The following is a 25,680-nucleotide window of genomic DNA, read 5'->3' as shown; positions in this document are numbered from 1 at the left end:
TGCCCCTTCGCAGGTAAAGCTTTGATCAATAAAGTTCCATCTTAAATTCCTGAAAGTTTCCAACCATTTGTTGCTCATGTTGGTGGATACTACAGTAACATGGAAGTGAGAAATTTGAGGAGTCCAGGAAAAGCAGATCCCTAAACTAAAGGAGGCAGAGATGGATGTTTTAAGTTTCGCTTCCCAGATTGTAACATTCCTTCTTCAGTTGTTGTGAGGCCCCTTGGTCTCTCTTGTTTTCCTTTTCTGCCAGATCATGGGTACCACTCACCTCCCACCCACCAGGGGTCCTGGGAGACATCATTGAATGGACTCTGCGTATATGGAATAAATGTGACGTGTTCTAGAGGAATGGGTTTGTCTTTTTCTGTTTGTCTTTTTAATTCACATTAATGATACTGCTCTATAACTCCTGCTGCTGCTTATGCATTTCCCTCTGCACCATATTTTTTAAAACTCTCTTCATTACCCACTTGGACTCTCCCTTTGGCACTAGCTGTTCTTGCCCATCGTTCTGGCACGCTGCTGCACGGATTTGGGAAAGCTTTCTCTGGGCCTTTTCACAGGCAGGGTGCACCCTGGGACCCAAAATCAGCTTAGCATGATGGGAGTTGAAAGATAAATACCTACACGTTCTACCTGCTCGGGTGGAACTGCTCTGAGGCATGAACCACATTGACACTGCCTCCTGATGTCTCCAGTGGGATTTAGCTCCCAGTGTCCACTGAGGTCACCTGTACCAGGAACCCTTCACTCACTCTCAAACCATCCTGGCCTCTGCCTGTCCCACTCCTGTGCTGGGATATCTTAAATCAACTCCCAAATAAGCTATTTAAACAAAGGCAACCCCTCATCACCAGGTCTGGTTTTAGAGGAAACCAAACTGGGGCCATTTAACTTAGCAGAACCACTGGTGAAGGAACCTCAGGTACAATCAATCAGCTTCTGGTCACTACAGACACCAGTGTGATGAGTACTTTCCTATAGGTGCCTTGTCAATGGACACCAGAGCTTTACAAGGATACACACCACAGATGGGACATACTGGGCAACAGGACATCGGTGTGCTTGATTTCACTGAGCCTGACTGTCATCTTGTGCATTCCTGTTTTCCTCATATCCTGGTTGACACTTTCTGTTAGCAACCTTCAATGCCCATTCGTCTCATGTGTCCAAGGTGATAGTTCAGTGTTGTTTCAATTGGCACTTCTCGGATGACCGGTGAGTTTGAGCAGCTCTTTGCATTCCCACTGACCCTCTCAGCTTCTTCTTTGTGAAGAAAATGGCAAGGTGTTGAGGAAGCACTCTGCTGCCGTGGTCACCAGGACACAGCAGAGATAGAGCTAGGACTGCAGAGCAGATCTTGCTAGAAAAACATTGCAGGGAGAAAATATAATCCCAGAATGCAGCTTCGGGGCTGGACCATTTTGGAACAAAGCACGGGAATGGGATTGTTCAGTGAATGTGGGTATTGTCCTATTGATTGGTAGAAAATTACTACTTGGCAAGAAAATCCAAGATAAATGCATGATTTTGAAAATGCTACTATCATTTTAGCTAAAGGAACAAAGGTCCACAAGAACCTCCACCAGAAACTGTCAGAGGAACCTGAGATCCTGAGTCTTGAGGTTAAAGCAGAGTCAGACCTGAGTCACAGGTCCTGGCCACTGAGGGCTGTGAAAGCTGAGATCATATGGCTGGGACTTTCGTGGGCTTCAGGACCACCATCTCCAACAGAATGGCTCTTCCATCGTTCAGGCTAAAAGCTGACTACTTCCTGTGGAAGGACAGCAGAACTGGGAAACACTTGAACTGCCACTGAGCCCTGTCCTCACCACAGAAGGGACAGAGAGAGAGAAAAGTAAACTAGCAGGGGTAATAATGATAACGTGAAGGGAAGTTCTCTCAGTTCCAATATGAGGAAGTTGTAAACTTCACGGGCATACTCCTTTAATAAAATAATAATCAGGTGGAAGGCCAAGATGGAGGCATAGGTGGACACACTGTACCTCCTTGCACAACCAAGTTTTTGAACAACAAATATTTAAATACCACAACAGAGAGAAAATTGAACTGTACCAATGTTCGAGAGCAACAAACCATTCAGCCAGAATGGTAAGAGGGGCGGAAACAGCAGCTGGCAGAGACGGGTAGCGCGAGAAAATGTGGCCAGAGCAGCCCAGGCATGCAGGCAGCAGTTGGCAGATCCCAGGTGTGCGGTGGCAATGGGTGAACCCAGTGAGGGCGCAAGGCAGCTGGCTGACCCTGGTCACACATTCACACACAGATAAACTAGGCAGAGGAGTGAGCAGTGAAACAGACTGAGCAATCCAGGGCCCCAGCGCTGGGAATTAAAGCCTAAAAGCACCAATTGGAAAAAACTTTCGGGCAGTGGAGGTGCTGGGAGAGGCTCCCAGGCTCACAGAGAATTTGTTGGAGAGACCCACAGGGTCCTGGAGGGTACACAGACCCACACACCTGGGAAACAGCACCAGAAGGGCCCGATTTGCTTGTGGGAAACAGCACAGGAGACCGAAATCTGAGAGAGAGCAGAAAAAAATGCCATTGCCCCTCTCTGACCCCACCCCCACATACAGTGTCACAACCCAGCAACTTGGGTAGCCCTGCCCTGGTGAACAGATAAGGCTCTGCCCCTCATATGTAACAAGCACAAACAGACCGAAACATTATGGCTCAAAAAGAAGAACAGCTCAAAGACCCAGAGCCAATACTTCTAAGTGACCAAGAGATAGCCAACCTATCAGATGCATAGTTGAAAACACTAGTGATCAGGATTCTCACAGAACCGGTTGATTTTAGTCGCAAATTAAATGAAAAAATGAAGGCTTTGCTAAGTGGAATGAAGCAAAATGCACAGGGAACCCATAGTGATGGGAAGGAAACTGGGACTCAAATCAAAGGAGTGGACCAGAAGGAAGAAAGAAACAACCAAACAGAAAAGAATGAAGAAACAAAAATTCAAAAGATTGAAGAGAGGCTTAGGAACCTCCAGGATATCTTTAAATGTTCCAACATTCAAATTATAGGGGTTACAGAAGGGGAAGAGGAACAGCAACAAGTGGAAAACTTATTTGAACAAATATTAAAGCAGAACTTCCCCAATCTGGCAAAGGCAATAGACTTCCAGAAAGCTCAGAGAGTCCCAAAGAAGTTGGACCCAAGGAAGAACACACCAAGGCACATCATAATTATATTAGCCAAGATTAAAATGAAGAAGAAAATCCTAGAAGCAGCAAGAGATAAGGGGACAGTCACCTACAAAGGACTTCCCATCAGACTGTCAGCTGACTCCTCAAAAGAGACCTTACAAGCCAAGAAGGGGCCGGAAAGAAGTATTCCAAGTCATGAAATCCAAAGACCTACAAATAGATTGCTCTGTCCCTCAAAGCTTTCATTTAGAATGGAAGGGCAGATAAAGTGCTTCTCAGATAAGGTCAAGTTCAAGGAGTTCATCATCACCAAGCCCTTATTATATAAAGTGTTAAAGGAACTTATCTAAGAAAAAGAAGATAAAAAATATGAACAGTGAAAGGACAGCAAACTCACAATTATTAACAACCACACCTAAAACAAAAGCAAACTAAGAGGACATCTAGATCAGGAGCAGAACCATAGAAATGAAGATCCCATGGAGGGCTAGCAACAAGGGAGGGGGAGAAGGAGAAGGGGGGAGAAGGTACAGAAAATAAGTAGCATAGACGGTAGGTAGAAAATAGATAGGGGGGAGGGCAAGAATAGTATGGGAAATATAGAATCTAAAGAACTTGAGACACGTGGTCATAAACTAAAGGGGGGAATGTAGGGGGAGGGGGTGTGCAGGTTGGAGGGGAATGAAGAGTGGAAATAGAACAACTGTAATGGCATAATCAATAAAATATATTTTAAAAGAAGAATCATGTAGAAAAGCATTAGCTGTGTCACTCTCCTGGTGCTTAACCACATGCTACTGTCTGCTGGGTGAAGCCTCGTCTAGAGAACTACTGGGGAGCAATGTCATGTCTCATTCTCTCTGTACAATTCTAACCCTGCATTGTACATGTGGGCTTTTTGTAAAAACTGGTATTGGATGTTGGACACATGCTGGTTGAATTTAATAAAAACTATTTTCTCAGTTGTCTGTGGGCGCCACTAGCCCCCCATGGCAAAGCCAGGGGGTCAGGACTAGCCGGCATAGCCACTGCTCCTGGAGATGTGTCGTAAGCCCCCCTTGGCAAAGCCGGGGGGGGGGGGGGGCCAGGGCCAGCTGGCAAGGCCGCTGCCCGGTGGCACAGTTCCTCTCCACCTTGCTTGGCTCCCTGCCTGGAACCTGCTGTGGGTAGACAATAGGTTTCCCAAGAACTTATTGGCATAAGATAGACAGCCTGTTTCCCTGTAGAAGCGTAGGTCATGCACCGGTGCTTGATAAACAGGGAAGTTTTGATAGCACCCTGTGTTCCCCTGTTGTTCCGTAGAGTAGCTTTGCAGAAAGGACAAAGAAACTGGCTTGGGTACGGCCCCCCTCCTGCTTATTCCCCATAATTGTAATAAAAGCCTTGAATAAACGGAGTTCGGGGCTCAGCGGGATGCTGAGACCTCTCCAACCTGACTCCCTGCGTCCTTGACTCATTTCCGCCCCCTCCCCTCTCCTGGCGAGGCTGGTCCGCGGCAGTTGTCCATTTCCTGAGCCATGGGTAAACATTTTTTATGAATTCAACATTCAACCAGTATGGAGTTATTCTAGCAAAAATGGCAATTTTCTTGCAAGAAAACCATAGGCCATCCTTCAAATACCTTTACTATTATTAATTTTGAAAAGATGTGTGGTTCTGTGTTCTTTGAAATGTTGTCTAACTACAAATCACAGAACACCTCTTAAATACAGCAGCGGATTTCAGACTTCATACATTGATCACCAGTAAATTTGTCTCTGAAACTGACCTACAAGTCATGGAAAGAGTTGTTCTCAGAGGAAAAAAAGTGATCTAAATACACAGGCTGCTTTTTTAAAGGTTGAAATGATTTAATATGTAGAATTTGCTTTAATATCTCATAGGGTCATTGAGAAAATATGAGAGATAGGTTTACCAGTGGAAAGTTGGTACAATCGGTGATCCTAGAGGTTAATTATTTTATTCTCTCTACTTTTATATATAGTTGATTTCTATAATAAGTTTCACTATATAATACCCAATACTGAAGATCATCTCTACTGATTACTCTAAATGGTGAAAAATTTATCACCATGTTTGGGCACAAGATTTCCCTCCAAGGAAATATTAAATATATTTTTCAGCTCTTCTCCTATTTCTTCTTCATTCAGTGTCTTAAACTCCACCAAATCCACATTGTCCTTATAATTGAATTTTCTAGAGGTAAGGGTGAAGCCCACTAAACAGTGAACCCCCCTCTGGGGTCTGCAAGGAACAAAACGACTTGCTTGTAAGCACAGACGCTGGAGACGTCTGAAGGTATTCATTCACAGACTCAAAATCTTCAATTGTTCGAGGCTCGAGAGTAAAGGAGTAGAGCTTTTGGTACTTCTTCTTTTCCAGGAGATCAGAATTAAGAAATTCTTGATTTGGAATGTACTGCTCTCTTCTGATTTGGTCCAGGAACCAGGTTCCTCTCTCTTCGGTCAAGCGGAAGATGCAAGGCACCTGAGGCTGATCCTTCCCGGAAATTAGCTCCAGAGGTTGCCACATCTGGTAAGAGCGTCCAAACCCAGCATCAACTATGTAGTGTCTGCCATCCACGGTGACCTTCAGCAGAAGGTGCATCATAGCACTGCTATACTTGTTGTCTGGAGGGTTGTACACGTAGCCTCCCAACATCGTGGTCTGGAAACCCATGGTGGTCAGAGCCCAGTACAGAAGGTGATTGACCTGGAGGCACCACCCACCCCGCTTCCTCCTCACCACTTGATCAAAAGTGGCCTCCAAGCCCAGTTCCATGGGCTTCCCACAATGGATGTTAAGGTTCTCGAAGGGAATGGTCCAGATCTGGTGCTGAAGAATGTCAGTTAATGTTTCCAGGTCCAATTTGCTCCTGGACTTCTTATAACCAATTCTTTCAAAATATGCTTCAATGTCCATGATCGCCTAAGGCAAGGAAAATAAAGCAAGAGCACATCCTGTTACCTTTGCACTTGGATTTCTAATTATAATTCATGAATTTTAAATATCTAAATACAAGCAGGGGTGATGAATATCTGCAACGTAAGTCTTCTGATTACTACTTTCATTGTATTAATTGCTTTCACAAGCTTAAGTTCACTTACTAGTCTCAGTAACCCTTTACAGAAAGTATTATCACTGGTTCCCTGTATTAAACATTAGAAGCTGTAAATCCAGATTAAATGATGAGCAAAGTAATAAATAGTTTATATGTGGTTTTGTTAGTAATAAATTTTAAAAAGTTCAGATTGGTGTCAGTTAAAATAGTATTTACACCCTGGCTGGTGTGGCTCAGTGGAATGAGCACCCACATACAAACTAAAGGGTCACTGGTTCAATTCCCAGTCAGGGCACATGTCTGGGTAGCAGGCCAAGTCCTCCATAGGGGGCGCTCAAGAGGAAACCACACATTGATGCTTCTCTCCCTCTCTTTCTTCCTCCCTTGGCCTCTCTAAAAATAAACGAATAAATCAACTAGATGACAATTGACTTATAAATCAATAAAAATACAGTTTACAAATAGTTCTAGTGTAAACAGGAGAATTATAGAGGACACTGTATTCTGGGTACTTGACCCACTCAATTTTACCTTTAACTGACCCCACTCAAAGTCCCCACTTAAAGATTTATATTTATCCCCTCATTGATTTATTGAATCACTCAATAAAAAGTTTATGAAAATCTATTATGTATTTTCTAGTGATACTTGCTGGCTCTCAGCAATCTTGCATTTCAGTATGGGTGGGGATGGCACAGATAGTCAACTGAATAAATAAATAAAACATGCTATTTCTCAGAATGTGATGAGTGCTCTGGGAAAACTACAGCAAACAAAGAAGATGTGCACACAGTGAAATTTAATTTCAAATACAGCAGTCAAAGCAACCCTCACTATGACCTGTAGGCTGTGATAGTTAGTTACGGTCGCACATGCAGGAAAGACCACATAGGCAGAAACAATAGGAAGTTTTAAAAAGCCTTAACGTGGAAACCTGGGTGATCAGAGCACAGTGAGGGGGATGCAGTGTGGACCGAGATAAAATCAGACAGGTAAGGGCAGCCTTAAAACCAATTCTGTTGTCTCTTGCTCCGGGACGAGAAGTCACTGTGAAAATGCTGCAGTTTGGGCAAAGTGCACCATAGTCAGACTGGCTGACCATGTGCAAGTGGCACAGGGATCTGGATCTGTGTCTCAGGGCCTGATTCTGGGAACCTGACTCCAGTGAGACCTACCGGTGGTCCTCTGAGATCTGTGTGAACAGATCTAAGAAGAGATACACGGAAAACTTCCAGAGGGCCTGGAATGTCGTGTGAAAGAGGCCTGCTTTTTCCTGCAGATCGTCTGACAGATCCTTGGTATGCTCTTGAATGGTCAATATTCAACTGTTGAACTGACTGCTGCAATTTGTCCTTAGCAGCATGGTACTCCCATTCAAATTGCCTTATTGGAGGAACTCTTAGAGAAGAGACTGAGATGCCAAATTCATTCCTAACTTCTGGAGGCCATTCCCTCCAAGCCTCCCTCCAGGGAAGGAAAATTCCCCCAGGAATTCCCTCCAACTTTGCAGACAACCTGCCCCCCTCCCTTTGGGATTATTGCAGAAATTCTTGTCAGCTACTGTGGAGGGAGCAGGGATGGTTACAAACCCCCTGCTGCCAGGACTAACCAAGCACCTGGGACACCCTGAGTTGGGACAGAGGAGGTGGACCTCACTGTTTCCATAATCTGACAAGGAAATCCAGTTCCCTGACACACATTATTCACACAGCTGGTTTTATACACTCTGTAATCCTCACAACCACCTTTTAAGTAAGCTCTCTAATTAGCTCCATGTCACTGACAGATAAACTGACTTGTAGAGATGCTGGGTGGCCTGCCCAAGTCCCCACAGCTGAGTGTGGTGTGGCTGTGACTCTAACCCACAGGGTGTGCATCCAGGGTCCGCTACCCTCACAGCTGTACAGCCCTTACAGCTGTGCAGCCCCTACAGCCTAAGGACTCAAAGCAGGTGTCAGCCACACCTTCTGAACCAACTCTGAACTTGCAATTCAGACACACAATAGTGTCTAGCCTCCTAGACTCACATCTGAGGTAGGATTAAGCCCCAATTTCAAAGCATGAAAAGTCACTCACCAAGTTCCACCAGGACCCACACCAGGAACTACACCGACTTCACTCCTCGCACTGGAGCCAACATAGGAAGTGCCCTCATTGGCTTTCCATTGCCCCTCCCCAGAAGTCCACTTGGAATCACCCAGGGATCTCTGGGAAATGTAGTTGTGGGGCCTAAGGTCATCCTTGTGCACCTCCTCTTCAAATCTGCTCAGCAGAGAAGAAGGGCACTATGTTATCTGAGGAGCCCCTGTCACAGCCTGAGAGGGGTATGACCTCATATATGAGTATTTGACACAGTCCTCACCTTAGGGACCCTGAAGCCAGACACCCTATTTGTAACATGGAAGTGAGAAATTTGAGGAGTCCAGGAAAAGCAGATCCCTAAACTAAAGGAGGCAGAGATGGATGTTTTAAGTTTCGCTTCCCAGATTGTAACATTCCTTCTTCAATTGTTGTGAGGCCCCTTGGTCTCTCTTGTTTTCCTTTTCTGCCAGATCATGGGTACCACTCACCTCCCACCCACCAGGGGTCCTGGGAGACATCATTGAATGGACTCTGCGTATATGGAATAAATGTGACGTGTTCTAGAGGAATGGGTTTTTCTTTTTCTGTTTGTCTTTTTAATTCACATTAATGATACTGCTCTATAACTCCTGCTGCTGCTTATGCATTTCCCTCTGCACCATATTTTTTAAAACTCTCTTCATTACCCACTTGGACTCTCCCTTTGGCACTAGCTGTTCTTGCCCATCGTTCTGGCACGCTGCTGCACGGATTTGGGAAAGCTTTCTCTGGGCCTTTTCACAGGCAGGGTGCACCCTGGGACCCAAAATCAGCTTAGCATGATGGGAGTTGAAAGATAAATACCTACACGTTCTACCTGCTCGGGTGGAACTGCTCTGAGGCATGAACCACATTGACACTGCCTCCTGATGTCTCCAGTGGGATTTAGCTCCCAGTGTCCACTGAGGTCACCTGCACCAGGAACCCTTCACTCACTCTCAAACCATCCTGGCCTCTGCCTGTCCCACTCCTGTGCTGGGATATCTTAAATCAACTCCCAAATAAGCTATTTAAACAAAGGCAACCCCTCATCACCAGGTCTGGTTTTAGAGGAAACCAAACTGGGGCCATTTAACTTAGCAGAACCACTGGTGAAGGAACCTCAGGTACAATCAATCAGCTTCTGGTCACTACAGACACCAGTGTGATGAGTACTTTCCTATAGGTGCCTTGTCAAGATGACAGAGCAGAGGACACTTTTATTAACTGCCTAGAGTGTGGGACCCTGGGGACAGGAAACAACATCTGAAATGGATATTTGGGAAGTTTTCTGTCAGATGTTTATTATATAAAAATCCTTTTATTTCTCCCTTTAGAGGATACGTAATAAAAATTTACTGTATGCTGTCAAAGTAGGACCATCCAAACCTGTAGAGGGTTTTTATAGAACTTTATTTGAGCCAAACGGAGGACGTGCCTAGAAGCAAGATTTCAACAGACTGAGAAAATTCTTCTTGGAATGGCAGTTTGCCGCTCCTTTTATGCATTTAGAATTAAGGAGGGAACGTAAAGAAGATTACGTGAAGGTGGGAGAAATTGAGGTAGGGCATCTGTGTCCTCTTGCGGGCATTTTCCCTTCTGAGGAATCTGAAAAGAGCCGTTTCCAAGGTGCGTGAACTTAGATGTACAGAGACAGTGGGCAGCACTTGCTCAAGACTAAAACTTCCACTGAAGACATTTTGGGCCTGGGTGTGCCTACCCACCATGGCCTGCCCACCTAGGCATTTATGATCAGATCACCTTGTGAAGTTGCTTTCAGTTCAATTTATTACAGGGCCCCCCCTTTTTTGTCCACAGCTGCATGTATACAAATGTATCTCTCATTAGAGAGGAATTGTGATGTTTATATCTCTGTATTATTGTTCTTTTTCCCAGGGTTTGCATTAGCCAGGACTTCCAGAATAATGTTCTGGAAGGGAGGGAATTTAAAACAAAACAAAACAGGGAAGGTGGGAAATGGGAGAGACGAGAGGAAAGAGCAATGAAGTATCTGAAGCAAGACATGGAGGAAATGAAATCATAGAATAAAAGAGGAAGAGCCACAGGGTTACTGTTGCAACTGCTCTCAGGCAACTACCTCTTTGCTCACAGCAGGACCTTCCCTCAAGTACACGGGCCGTTTCTGGAGAGAGTTGTCTCAGACTGCCCTGATGGTGGGCACCCAGTCCTACCCCACCCACTTCCCCTCTGCTCCCTGGGCCCTGGGGAATGGAGGCTGGCCTGCACTAGCTGGGAGATCTGGGGGAAACCCCTTGGGCTTCTCAGCAACATCTTCTTAAAGGTGATTTATCTAAACCCACGAAGTGCTCACCCTACAACACAAAGCAAGCCATTTGAAGAATTTGGCTCCTTTAGAATTAAAGATATCTGGATACCTGTTTAATTAAGGACATCATGGACAAAGATGACAGAGGAATGATGGAGTAGGAGGTAAGACTACGACATCCAAAATTGCTAGGGGACTGTTTTGTGTGATATGTAAGATCCTCCTTCACATCAGCAAGAATGAGACAGGAGTCTTAGCAGAAAAAGGCAAGAATATGAGCAGTTTACTGAAGAAAAACTCCAAATAGCCACAGCAAATAAAGAAAGAGAGGTTCTAATTCATTAGAAATCAGAGAATTGTAACATACCCCAATGCGAGCAAATGTCGGAAGCTTTCAGGAGTTTAAGATGGAACTTTATTGGCCAAAGTTTCAAAGCTTTACCTGCGCAGGGGCGAACTCTCGGGGTGCCTCCGGAGACACGCTGCCAAAATGGCTGCAGATGAGAGTCGAGTGGCGCCTGGCACTTACAGCCTGGGGTTTTTATTGGGGTGAGCAAGCAAGCGAATACAGAAGCAGACGTAGCTGTTAGCAATTGGCTATCCCGAGAGAACACACACGGCTATGTTCTCTGCTTGCAACAATGGATAAGTTTCTGCAAGGACAAGGTCAAGCACAAGGGGGTTTATCTTGTCCAGCACTCTTTGTACTTTCTGTACTTTCTATCTTCTTTGCTGAGACAGTCTGGAGCCTGCCTCGGGTTCCTTTTGGCTACTTTTATCTAATTCCGGCCCTAACACATAATTCCGGCCCTAACAGAATCACTACTTACAAAAGCAGTTAGATACTCAGTCCTGTAAGACTGGCAAGGTACTAAAAAGTTGGGTAAGTCTGTAAGAGTCATCATCCATTTACCTACAGATGAACGTGGTGGCGTGGACGGGCAACCGTTCTGGAAAGTGAGGTGTAGTTACTGATCAAATGTGTTTGTGTACATGTACAAACACACACACACACACACACACACACACACACACACACACGGGCCTAGGTGAGAATTCATTTCTAATACATTTCAGAAGCAGACTTTCTGAGCAGTGTATTGAATTATAATGGATTGCAGAGGCTGCATCTGAGATATATCCCTAACAAATTCTCACCAGTCCCAAAAAGGATTCTGAAGACACTCATTTACAGTAATGCTCGCGGCGACAAGAGTAGGAAGCAACCGAGGAGAGGAGGTGGACGAAACCGCTGCCGCGGAGTGGGCGGCACCGGAGCCTCGCGGAGGAGAATTCAAAAGCTCTTGTTGGGTGCGAGAGTATGAAACAGAATGAGATCCATTTCTGTGCGTTTAACAGATATGCATACACGCTAACAATATAATTTTATGTCTACAGTTTTCTAGGCACCTGGAAGGAAGGCTTCGAAGGGGGAGTGAGAGTGCCTGGCCCTCGAGGTGGCCGCCCCTCGCCACCATCTCCCCGGAGGGGTCGGTCTGGCAGAGCGCCGTCCAGCCTGGGAGAGGAGAGCGGACGGTACCGGCCCTGTTCGCTGTCCGATGAGAAACTGGCCTTGCGTTGCTGCTCTCCAGGTGTTGGTGTACACCTGTCCGCACAGGGAGAAACAGAGAAGGGGAGTGCGTGTTCTATGGGGCACGCCGGCGACCCCGGGCTGCTCAGCTGCTCGACGGGCAGGTGATTGCTCTTTGGAGGCCCTGTATTCTGAGGTGTGGCTGCCGGTAGAGCTGGTAGAGGGAGCACATAGTTTCCTGCCCTTGTTTTCGTTTCTTTCCTTCAATGTCGGTTTCAGACCATAGCTTTGTAGTTCAGTAATCCTAACTTCGGGAGCATTTATGCAAATACTGGAAAGTATAGCTTCTTTTTCCAGTAATAAAACATCCTAGCTTATCTGAACACAACTATGAAATATATGTGCACCATAGCTGATTATAAGTAGAGACTGCTCCATAAAATGTTTACTTCAGTGAGAATATTTTCCCTAAGACTCTGTGTCACCCAAACATAAACTAATATGATCAGCACAAGTACACAAGCACACAACTTTGTTTTCAGTCTTAACATTTTTAATTGAATTTAAAGAATGATTCACAACAATGTCAGATGTTTAACCTTTGAAAGAATAAACTTTCACATGGGTTCCATTGACACGGATGAAACAATCTGAATTATGCCAGAATTAACTTAGCTAATTTGCTCTTTGAAGCACCTCATGGCTTGGATACAAAGGCGCCGCCACTCAACTGTGCGCAAGTGCCTCTGTTAACAGAACACACATCAGCCCGCCCCCACTTCCCTTTCCCTCCATACTGAAGACAACAGGGAATTAACAACAAGTGGCATTATTTTAGGATAAGTTACTCGTTCCAAATGAAAAGATTCACTTCATTGTAAACATCTGATTTGTAAAGAGTTTCTGTAGCTGCAAATTTCAAATCTCATCTCTAGACACAACTCTTTATTTTTTAAATATATTTTATTGATTATGCCATTACAGTTGTCCCATTCCCTCTGCTTCATTCCCCTCCACCCTGCACACCCCCTCCTCCAACATTCCCCCCTTTAGTTCATGTCCACGTGTCATAAGTTCTTTAGCTTCTACATTTCCCACACTACTCTTGCCCTCCCCCTGTCTATTTTCTCCCCACCATCTATGCTACTTATTCTCTGTACCTTCTCCCCCCTTCTCCTTCTCCCACTCCACTGTTGCTAACCCTCCATATGATCTCCATTTCTGTGGCTCCACTTCTGTTTTAGGAGTCCGCTTAGTTTGCTTTTGTTTTAGATGTGGTTGTTAATAACTACACCTAAAATGAGTTTTCTATCCATTCACTGTTCGTATTTTTTATCTTCTTTTTCTTAGATAAGTCCCTTTAACGTTTCATATAATAAGGGCTTGGTGATGATGAACTTCTTAAACTTGACCTTATCTGAGAAGCACTTGATCTGCCCTTCTATTCTAAATGAAAGTTTTGCTAGATAGAGCAATCTTGGATGTAGGTCTTTGGATTTCATGACTTGGAATACTTCTTTCCAGCCCCTTCTTGCCTGTAAGGTCTCTTTTGAGAAATCAGCTGACAGTCTGATGGGAAGTCCTTTGTAGGTGACTGTCCCCTTATGTCTTGCTGCTTCTAGGATTCTCTCCTTCATTTAATCTTGGCTAATATAATTATGCTGTGCCTTGGTGTGTTCCTCCTTGGGTTCAACTTCTTTGTGACTCTCTGTGCTTCCTGGATTTCCTGGAAGTCTATTTCCTTTGCCAGAGTGGGGAAGTTCTCCTTTATTATTTGTTCAAATAAGTTTTCCACTTGTTGCTCTTCCTCTTCCCCTTCTGTTACCCCTATAATTCGAATGTTGGAACATTTAAAGATGTCCTGGATGTTCCTAAACCTCTCCTCATTTTTTTGAATTCTTGTTTCTCCATTCTTTTCTGTTTGGTTGTTTCTTTCTTTCTTCTGGTCCACTCCATTGATTTGAGTTCCAGTTTTCTTTCCATCACTATTGGTTCCCTGTGCATTTTGCTTCATTTCATTTAGTGTAGCCCTCATTTTTCATCTAATTTGCGACTAAAATCAACCAGTTTCTTGAGCATCCTGATCAACAGTGTTTTGAACTGTGCATCTGATAGATTGGCTATCTCTTGGTTGCTTAAAAGTATTGGCTCTGGGGCTTTGCTTTGTTCTTCTGTATGAGCCATAAGTTTTTGGTCAGGTTGTACCTATCACATATGAGGGACGGAGCCTTAGGTGTTCACCAGACAGGTTAATCCAGTTGCTGGGTTGTGATGCTGTATGTGGGGGTGCCGCGGACCAGCCTCGTCAGGAGAGGGGAGGGGGTGAAAATGAGTCAAGGACGCAGGGAGTCAGGTTGGAGAGGTCTCAGCATCCCGCTGAGCCCCGAACTCCATTTATTCAAGGCTTTTATTACAATTATGGGGAATAAGCAGGAGGGGTCTGCACCCAAGCCAGTTTCTTTGTCCTTTCTGCAAAGCTACTCCACGGAACAACAGGGGAACACAGGGTGCTATCAAAACTTCCCTGTTTATCAAGCACTGGTGCATGACCTACGCTTCTACAGGGAAACAGGCTGTCTATCTTATGCCAATAAGTTCTTGGGAAACCTATTGTCTACCCACAGCAGGTTCCAGGCAGGGAGCCAAGCAAGGTGGAGAGGAACTGTGCCACCGGGCAGCGGCCTTGCCAGCTGGCCCTGGCCCCCCGGCTTTGCCAAGAGGGGCTTACGGCACATCTCCAGGAGCAGTAGCTATGCCGGCTAGTCCTGACCCCCTGGCTTTGCCATGGGGGGCTAGTGGCGCCCACATGGGGGTGGGGTCAGAGAGGGAGCAATGGTGCTTGTTCCCCACTCTCTTGGATTTCAGTTCCCCTCTGCTGCTTCCCACAAACCAGCACCTTTTCAACTGGTGCTTTTAGCTTTATTTCCAGTCACTGGGGCTGTGGATTGTGTGGTTTGTCTCACTGCCCTTTTTTTTGCCTGGTTTATCTATGCTCAAATGTGTGTCTGTGGTCAGCCAACCACCTTGCGCATCTCACTGGGTTTGCTGGTTTCCTGCCTGCACTGGGGTTGCCAACCACCACCTTTTCTTGCTGAGACCCCTTTGCCAGCCAGCGACTCCACCCCTCTTACGGGTCTGGATGAATGGTTCGTTGTTGTCTGACTTCGGTACAATTCAATTTTCTGTTTGTTCTGGTTGTGTTTTTGTTTCTAAACCTTTGTCATCCTTAAATTTGGTTGTGCAAGGAGATACAGTATTTCCACCTACGCCTCCATCTTGGCTGGAAGTAGACACAACCCTTTAAATAAACAACAGCAACTATCCTTTAAAATAGATACTGGTGTAAGGGAGATAAATGGTAATGGAAAAAATACAATAAAAAATAAAGTATTTTTAAAAAGGAGGACCTCTGAGGCAAAGTAAAAAAAAAAAACCATAATAATAAAATAAAATAAAACAAAATAAAATAAAATAGATACTGGTACTTATTCTGGAAATATGCATATTCTGATACCCTCACTTTCAACAATGAAAATGTACCTCTGTACAGACCCCAGGTTCTCAGGGAAAGGCTGAGTAATGGGTGATCATAAAGAATTAAGGAGCAGAAAGCCAGGTCCAGAATAAATTTTGGATGCCATGAACTCTTAGTTCACAAATCCGACAGAGTTCAATGAAATTCAACTTGTTAACGCTTACTGAACACTCGCTCTGTGCCATGCATTGTGGGTGTGGACACAAGACGAGTAAGACCACTGCTGACTGTCAGTTCAGTTACACACACAAGCAATTTTGAAATAAAAAAAAAAACATGGAACCAGCATGTGGAAATAATAGAATCTCCTGTACAGGACAAATAGTGGACAAGAAGGGCAAGGGAGGGAGCACCACTCTGTCTGCAGTGACCCTGGGGGGCCAGATGGAGGAATAGCAGGTGAATCACTAACAGGCATTCCAAATCTGCCTGGAATGGGCAGAACAGGGTAGAGTGTAACAGACATTCTTTGCCTGACCAGGCTGTAGTCAGGCTCCTGAACCTTCTCCTGGGCCTCTCTGTGTACCACCTTGTAAAATTCAGTTCTAGCAAGAACCCGGCCAAGTCAGTTTGGCCAGAGTCTGCAGTCCTCCATACGGGCATCTGACTGGGCTCCTTGCCCGGCACCGCCCGCCCTCTGCGGTGCCTGTCTCCAGCAGAGATGCTGTTAGGCCAGTTTAGCCAGAATCTCCCTTACCCTTGACACTTCCTCTGGGTTCTTGCCTATTTTCTAACCCCCACTCTGCTCCTTGCCTGTAAATTCCCACTTACTGATGCTGTGTCCAGGACTGAGCTCGGTTCTTTACCAACATCTCTTTCCCCTATTGCAACAGTCCTGAATAAAATCTGTTTTTACTGCTTTAATACTGTCCACCTCTGTTTTTTCTTTGCCAGGAGGAACATCAAAAATTCCATACTGAGCAAAAGTAAATGTCAAATGTATTTGATAAAGAAGCTTTCAGGAGTATTAAGGAATAAGGATAAGATGGAGGTGTTTTTCATCTGTGTGGTCCCCCGATGCTTGTGGGGAATGGCTTTGTAAACTTTTACCTAGGCTTTAAGCCAATCTAGATCAGGTTGTTGACACTGGGGGGAAAGGAGTGGGCTGCATATTTCCTAGTGCCCCCCCCAAACTGTGCCCTCATAACTCTTCTGGGGTCTGCAGTGGGGCCACACGTACAAAAGCCAGCTTTGCAACAGATAGATAATTGCCCTGTAGGAAGGTCCCCTGCCTCGTCTCTGTCTTCAGGCACCAGGTAAATGAAATCTCTGAAATATTGATGAGTAGAAATTACTCTATTAATAATGAAAAGCAGAAAAAACAACATGTGAAAAGAGAGAATGCAGTTCGATGCAGTCCAAGCGCCCTTGGCAGCGCTCAGCTGCCCCTGACAGCTCTGGGGGAGGGCGGTGAGCCCCACACTGGGACATGGGGACATCCCGTCACAGGGAGAAAGCAGCCTGGAAGAATGATGAAAATTGCTGTGTGGGTGTCAGAGGAAGAGAAGCCTTCATCAAGGAAAGAATGATCAAGACCTAAACATTAGTGCTGTTGCACCTAGAAGGCCCTTGTGGGATGAGAGACAGAAGGAGCCCAAGCTTCCTGGGGGTGGAAAGAACAGGGACTGTGGGAGGACCGTGAGGACTGTTCTAAGCATCATGTCTCTGCTCATCACTTGCAGCCTCAGCATCTCTATTGGAGACAGTAGAGACTGTGCTAGCTGCTGGGAACATGGTGATGAGTAAGATAGACATAATCCTTGCTCCCACGAGACTCACAGTTTAGCGGGGAAGACAAGAAGCAAGCAAGTCAAATGGAAGTAAAAAAGTATAAACAACAAAAGGGTTAAATAAGAGAATGCAATTGAAGCTGGAAGAGGGGATCTAAGTGTATGGAGTGAATGGGAGGGCGGTGGTCAGGGAAGGCTTCCCAGGGGAGAAATGGCTAAGCTGCAACCTGAAGAATGAGTGGGGTTTAAAGAGGAAATGGGAGGAGGGTGGAGTATTCTAGGCAGAGGGCATTCTAGGATCATTATATGGCCTGATGCACAGTTTTGTGCAGCTTATTCTGCTGGAAGAATGGAGCACAGATTGGAAGAGGCCAACCTGGATGCTGGGAACCCAGTCAGGAGACCATTATAATCACTCAAGTGAAAAGTTAAGATAAAAGGAAAACTGACATCTGGCCCTTAGACTAACCTCCTCCACCATTTTGGGTAGTGAATACCATGTGTCATAGCTTAGAATTTCTGCATCCCAGGGTGAATTTTATTGAAACTCACACAACTATTCACAAACAGAACTGTAGGCTACCGTATAAGAATTGAGCTGTGAATGTTGCTTCTTTTCTCTATTCAGGAAGCCACTTCTTCTGAAAGCCTGGCTCCCTTGCAATGCAAGTAAAGTTCTTCCCAAAATTGTTTATAATTTTTTATTTGATAATAATCATGTTTTGTAGGTGGTGGCTGTTGCTATAGAGAGCCATTCTGAAAACATGCACAAAATTTCCTAATTGGGTGACTAGGGAAGGAGGGTACCAGACTGGTGCCAGGTTTCTGAGAGTGGGGGGCTAAGCTGCGCCCTGGGAGCCAGAGCGAGTCTGGGCTGGAAGCCCCGGACCAGTCTGCAGGACTGTCCTGAACGTGTAAAAGAAGAGAAGATTATGAGGAAGGCAAAAGTTCCTAATTCTTGCTGAAATGACCCATAACAGGAAACAACATAGACAATATCAAAGAGAAAAAAGAACATGACCGTGAGTTTATCACTGACCTTTAACTGATAAAGCAATCCCAGCTCCATGAATTTCACAGCCAACGCCGACTCCAGAAATCAACTCTTCATTTCATTCACACAGTGGAGGCCAGCAGATGTTAAGTCACTTGCCCAAGATCGTATAGTTGAGCAAACTTATCATTTCTTTATATTAAGCAATCACCAAACAATGTAAGTTGCTTGTCATATGTTTTGTTTATTCTTTTGTGTCCCTATAAGTGCCATTTGCACTTTTCTAAAAACTCTGTTTAAATTTTCTTTGCTACCAATGGGATAATTTTCTTGAATTTATAACATATTTTTCTTAATTAGAATTGGTGTTTCTTCAGTGGGGATCTTCCAACTGTTTAGTCGTTCATACATTTACTGAGAAGTTACCTGCAAATTTAGACCCATGGCGATTTCTGTACAATTACCAATCAGGGAGGTTCTTGGTTCCTCTAAAATTCCACTGACCCATAACCGCTTTATGCAAAAATGGGGTAAAGTCACTGGGATTGTTGACCCATCTCATTCTCTTGTCAATGCCTTTTCTCTCTCGATGTCCCTCTCCTTCAGACAGGATCAGGCTGACACAAGTCCACACCCAGACCAGTAACTTCAGACACTGTAAGGTGCGTGTGAGCATGGATGAGTATGTTCATGTGGATGAGTGTGTTCACGCTAGCCATTCAGCGTTTATTCAGCAGAGAGCCATACTGCGCTGCAGCGGAATGGGTAGAGGAGAACCATCAGGGGCCCGGATGCCTCTCCTCCACCGTCCCTCACTGCTCTCCTCTGGCCCCAGATGTGAAAACCTATTCAGCAAACAAGATTCCTGCTAGTGACCAGAGCCACCCTCCTTAAATAGAAGTTTGCACTTCTGAGCATTCACCTGGGAGGTTTCCAACCTAGTACCCTTCTAAGAAGTTTATCAAGTGATTCTTTTTAACTCTCTCAAGGAGTTATAGTAGTTTTAACTTCCTCCGTCTTGTCACGGTTCCAATAATCAATTCCTTAAATCTATCTGGTCTCAGGGTGCCCAGGCCCCCTGTGGCAAGCCCTGGATAGTGACAGTTCATTATTCTCCATCACGCTTCTCCCCCTTGCAGATCCTAGCCTCCATCAGGGATAGAATTAAGTAATCTAATTAAATACCCAATACTTTTCTTCCTATAATGCTCATGTCCGTAATTATCTGTCCCTTCCTCCCTGTGAGGATCCCAGGGCAAGGTGGAAACCTCCCTGCTGCTACGCGATCTGACTAAAACGCAGCACCAATGCCTGGAACTTTCCATGTCCATGTGCCTGGGGCAGGTTTTCTCACAGCCCTCTTGACCACATCTGAACAGTGTGTCACATGCCTGGTGACACACTGTTCACCAGGCATGGTACCTATCAGTGTGTTGGTACCTATGTACCAACATAGGTTGGCTCTCATTAAGTATGTCCCAGGCAGCTCAGGGCAAGTTATATATTTAAGGCCTTAGATGTGTTCAAGATACTGTCCCAAGTTTCTTGATTTCAGTGTTGTCATTGAACTCTGGTTTTGGTCTGCGCACAACAAACCAAACAAACAAAACAACGAAAAACACCCACAAATAAAAGTTTTTTTTAAAGCCAGCATCAAACTGTCCCCCAAATGCTAAGATAATTAGTTATTCCCGAGGAGAATTGCTGGACATGAGGCTCCAGAACACGTGTCTCACACCATTGTGTTTACTTATCCACCCCGCACCACTCTTCAGAGTTTCCGGTGACTCTCTGACGTTGCTCCATGCGTGGTTTCAGTTTCCAGCATTTTTCCTGTAGCAGCTGCTGTGGTTTTTGTGTTCAGAAACTGGTTCCTCAAAGGGACCATCAGTTCTGCATGGTTCTCTCTCTTTTTTAAATATATTTTATTGATTATGCCCTTACAGTTGTCCCATTCCCCCCTTCATTTCCCTCCAACCTGCACACCCTCTCCCACCATCCCCCCTTTAGTTTATGTCCATGTGTCACAAGTTCTTTAGAGCCTATATTTCCTCTACTATTCTTCCCTCCCCCTGTCTATTTTCTACCTACCGTCTATACTAGTCTCTGTACCTTCTCCCCACTTCTCCTCCTCCCACTCCCCTGTTGCTAACCCTCCACATGACCTCCATTTCTATGGTTCCACTCCTTCCTGATCTAGCTGTCCCCTTAGTTTGCTTTTTTTTTAGGTGTGGTTGTTAATAACTGTGAGTTTGCTGTCCTTTCACTGTTCATAGTTTTTATTTTCTTTTTCTTAGGTAAGTCCCTTTAACATTTCATATAATAAAGGCTTGGTGATGATGAACTTCTTGAACTTGACCTTATCAGAGAAGCACTTTATCTGCCCTTCCATTCTAAATGAAAGCTTTGCTGGATAGAGCAATCTTGGATGTAGGTCTTTAGATTTCATGATTTGAATACTTCTTTCCAGCCCCTTCTTGCCTGTAAGGTCTCTTTTGAGAAATCAGCTGACAGCATGATGGGAACTCCTTTGTAGGTGACTGTCCCCTTATGTCTTGCTGCTTCTAGGATTCTCTCCTTCATTTAATCTTGGCTAATGTAATGATGATGTGCCTTGGTGTGTTCCTTCTTGGGTCGAACTTCTTTGGGACTCTCTGTGCTTCCTGGATTTCCTGGAAGTCTATTTCCTTTGCCAGAGTGGGGAAGTTCTCCTTTATTATTTGTTCAAATAAGTTTTCCACTTGTTGCTCTTCCTCTTCCCCTTCTGGTACCCCTATAATTTGGATATTGGAACATTTAAAGATGTCCTGGAGGTTCCTAAGCCTCTCCTCATTTTTTTTGAATTCTTATTTCTTTATTCTTGTCTGTTTGGTCATTTTTTTCTTCCTTCTGGTCCACTCCCTTGATTTGAGTCCCTGTTTTCTTTCCATCACTATTGGATCCCTGTGCATTTTGCTTCATTTCATTTAGTGTAGCCCTCATTTGTTCATCTAATTTGCGACTAAAACCAACCAGTTTCTTGAGCATCCTGATCACCAGTGCTTTGAACTGTGCATCTGATAAGTTGGCTATCTTTTGGTTGCTTAAAAGTATTGGCTCTGGGTCTTTGAGCTATTCTTCTTCCTGAGCCATAATGTTTTGGTCTGTTTATGCTGTTATGTATGAGGGGCGGAGCCTTAGGTGTTCACCAGGGTAGGGCAACCTAGTGCCTGGGTTGTGACACTATACATGTAGGTGGGGTCAGAGAGGGGCAATCGTGTTTGTTCTGCTCTCTCTCGGATTTCGGTCCTCTCTGCTGCTTCCCACAAGCAAACTGAGCCCCCCTGGTGCCGGATCCCGGGTGTGTGGGCCTGTGCACCCTCCAGGACCCTGTGGGTCTCTCCAATGAACTATCTGTGAGCCTGGGAGCTTCTCCCAGTACCTCAGTCCCAAAAGTTTTTCCAATTGGTGCTTTTAGGCTTCAATTTCCAATGCTGGGGTCCTAGCCTGCATGGTCTGTCTCACTGCTTGCTCCTTCGCCTGGTTTATCTGAGTATAAATCTGTGACCGCAGTCAGCCAGCCGCCTTGCACGCCCACTGGGTTCTCCCGTTGCCACCCCACACCTGGGATTTGCCAACCACCTATGTGCCTGGGCTGGTCTGGCCACTTTTTCCTGCGCAACCCTGCTCCACCAACCACTGACTTCGCCCCTTTTACTGGTCTGGATGAATGGTTCGTTGTTGTCGGACTTCTGTACAGTTCAATTTTCTCTGTTTTGGTTGCATTTTTATTACTAAAACTTTGTTGTCTTTAAACTTGGTTTTGCGAGGAGGCACAGTGTTTCCACCTACGCCTCCATCTTGGCCGGAAGTTCTGCATGTTTCTCTTATCCACAGTATCCATTCTCTATTATGTGTCTGACTGGGGTTTCTCCTGAGGGCAAGCGGTTTACTGCCTATACTTTCCACGGTCCCATGATTGGAAGGAATTTGTGTAAGGTCCTCTACAGTGGTGTCCTTCACCCTCCCTCAGTCTGGAGACCTTTGATCCTGGCACTGTCAGTAACTAGTTGACCTTGAACTTAGTGCTATTTGCTTATGTGGTAGTAATATGAGGAAATCATTGTGGGGTCTACCAGGGGATAAGGGAAGACGGAGACATATTCAGACAGATTTGGGAGCTTGTGTGAGTCTTCAGTTCCACATGCAAAGGTCTTACAATGGATATGAAAGTCATTCATTGTCCTTTTGTTGCTAAGAGACTTTACTACTGATGTGAAGTGCTTTGAGGGTGGGAATACTTCACCAGATGTCAGCTTGCATCCTGAACTGAACTGAATGTTTCACAGTTTCTCCTTGTGACAGGGATATAATCAGAATTGAGTGCTACACCTTTCCTAAATGTGCTCATGTGGAACTTCTATAATCCTGATATTTGAGGACTTTAGTTATGGCTCTGAGCCATTAAGATTGGAGCTTACTGTGTACACCTTATCAGACCAAGGCCTCTCAAGATCACTGAGTAAGCACACTACAGGCAAATGCCAAAGCTCACTGTGTTCCCTTTCATGCAAATTGCTCTCTTCTTGTTGTAAAAAGATAAGGAATATTAAGGGAAGGAAGGGTTGTGTGGAAGAGGAATGTGAAATGTATTACAAAATCACAGGGTCTTAGGTTTTACAAACTTTTTAAAATTGTGCTAAAATACACATAACTTAAAATTTACCATCTTAACTGTATGGTTCAATAGTGTTAAATATATTTACATTCTTGTACAACAAATCTACAGGAGTTTTTCATCTTGCAAAAATGAAACACTATACACATTGAACACACACTCCCCATTTGCTTCACCCCCAACCCATGTCCCTGCCATCCTACCTTCTGTTGTTACAAATTTTACTACTTCAGATACCTCATTTAAGGAGAATCATACATTGCTTGTGTGTGTGTGTGTGTGTGTGTGTGTGTGTGATCAACTTATTTCACTTAACATAGTGTCCTCAAAGTTTATCCATGTACTAGCATGTGTCAGAATTGCATTCCTTTTCAAGGCTGAATATTCATTCTGTGTATATGCCCTATTTTGTTTATCCATTCATCCACTGATAGATACCTAGAATGCTGCTGCTATAAGTGTGGGTATGCAAATACCTTCTAGACACTGCTTTCAATTATTTTGAATTTATATCCAGAAATGGAATTGCTAGATCATGTTTTATTTTATTTCTAATTGTTTGAGGGACCTCCATATTGTTATTCATAGTAGATGTACAAGTTACACACCCACCAGCAAAGCTCAAGCCTTCCAATTTCTCCATGTTTTTGCCAACACTTATTTTGTAATAGTAGTCATCCTAATGGGTGCAAGATGATAATATCATTGTAGTTTTGATTTTTATTTCCCTGATGATTAGTAGTGTTGAGTATATTTTCATATGTTTCTTGGCCATTTGTATACAATCTCTGCAAAGATGCACATTCAAATCCTTTGTTCGCCTTTCAATTGTGTTATATGTTTTTTTTATTGTTGAGGTGTGGAAATTCTTTATGTATTTGAAGATTAACCCTTATTGGATATAGTATTTGCAAATATTTTCTCCCATTCCCTAAGTCTCATTCTCACTCTGTTGATTGTGCTGTTTGAAGCACAGAAGTTTTTCATTTTGATAAAGTCCAATTCACCTATTTTTATTTTGGTTACCTGCGTTTTTGGTTTCATATAAAATCTAAAAAATATTGTAGTTCCAGATCCACTATCATGAAGCCCTTCTTCTAGATTTTCTCCTAATAGTTTTGTAGGATCAGACTTTACATTTAGGTCTTTGATTCATTTTGAATTAATGTGTATATATCATGTTCAACCGCTATTGCCTTTCGAGGTGGCTGATAACTTTGAGTTGTGCTCAGATATTACACTGAGGTCTCCTACAATGACAAGCTTCCCAAGGGCAGTGAAGTTACCTGAGATCTTGCAAGTTAGATTTGTCTCTGACTTTATTTTTTTAAGATTTTATTTATTTAATTTTAGGGGGGAGAGGAGAGAGAAAGAGAAGGTGAGAAACATTAGTTTATGGTTGCCTTCTTGTGTGTCCCCTCCTGGGGACCTGGCCCACAACGCAGGCATATGCCCTGACTGGGAATCAAACCAGTGACCCTTTGGTTTGCAGTGACCCTTTGGTTTGCAGACCAGTGCTCAATCCACTGAGCCACACCAGCCAGGGCTGTCTCCGACTTTAAAGTATATTCTGTTGATAACAGCAAATGAGCCACAAATACTACATGAGGCAGGTCCTAGACTGCTGGTAATGATTAACAACTGTAATGATTAAATGAGACATTTTTATGAAAGAAACTTGAAAAGTATACAGCAATCATCACATGTGCATGGAATAATATTGATGTAGTGAAGTACAGACCAACCACATTCTTAGTTGAATTTGCATGAAGCCCAGATAGGTAGATATAATTAAGAATAGTAAGACTGGGGTACTTAGAAAGGACGGCTAGCCCTGACTGGCATGGCTCAGCGGGTTCAACATCATCCAGAAAACTGAACGGTTATCAGTTCAAATTCCCCATCAGGGTGTTAGAAATGGAGACAGTGTCCGGACTCTTGGTGGTCACAAACAAAGAATTGAACAGATTACACAAAGATAATCAAACAAGCAAAGCGAGATTCATTAAGCCCAAGATATGAGAGTGGAAAAAAAAAAAGATATGAGAGTGGGCCATGTCTGACCAGGGAATGGACCACTTCCACTGAACAGTTACAGGTTTTATAGGGTTTTTACTTAAGTTTCTGTGCATGTGACTTCCCACAATCCTCCTTGATTGCCCACTTGGGAAGGAAACCTCAAGCTAATTTATTAATGAGGCAAAGGTGCAACTGAAGCTCTGGTACACCATATGGTTCCTTACCAGATGTCACAAGGAGACTGTTGGAAATTAGGATGCTGCCAGACAAGAGCTGGAGGGTCTCAGGACTTCCTCATTTCTATTCTATCTCCTGCCTGAAGGGCACATGCCTGGGTCCTGGGCCAGACCCTGGTTGCAGGTGTGTGAGCATGAACCAACGAATCAATGTTTCTCTCCCTCTTCTTCCCTCCCTTCCCCTCTCTCTAAAAATAAATAGATAAAATCTCTCTTTTTAAAAAAAAAGGATGGCTATGTCAAACATCATATGATAAACGAAATACAAATATTTATATTAATAAGCACAGATGTATGTTTGTGTATGTGTGATATTCAGGGGTGGGCAAAAGGAGGTTTACAGTTGCCCATATGAAAAAT

General features: G+C 44.2%; 1 pseudogene; it reads right to left on the bottom strand.

Annotated features, from left to right (window-relative positions):
- Positions 1-4,746: 4,746 nt before the first annotated feature.
- On the bottom strand, positions 4,747-8,330 carry LOC119038484 (arylamine N-acetyltransferase 1-like; annotated as a pseudogene).
- Positions 8,331-25,680: the final 17,350 nt, after the last annotated feature.

The sequence above is a fragment of the Artibeus jamaicensis genome, unplaced genomic scaffold, assembly GCF_021234435.1.
Source record: "Artibeus jamaicensis isolate MK-2021 breed Jamaican fruit bat unplaced genomic scaffold, CSHL_Jam_final scaffold_833, whole genome shotgun sequence".
Classification (NCBI taxonomy): Eukaryota; Metazoa; Chordata; class Mammalia; order Chiroptera; family Phyllostomidae; genus Artibeus; species Artibeus jamaicensis.
This window is presented reverse-complemented; position numbering and strand designations above follow the sequence as displayed.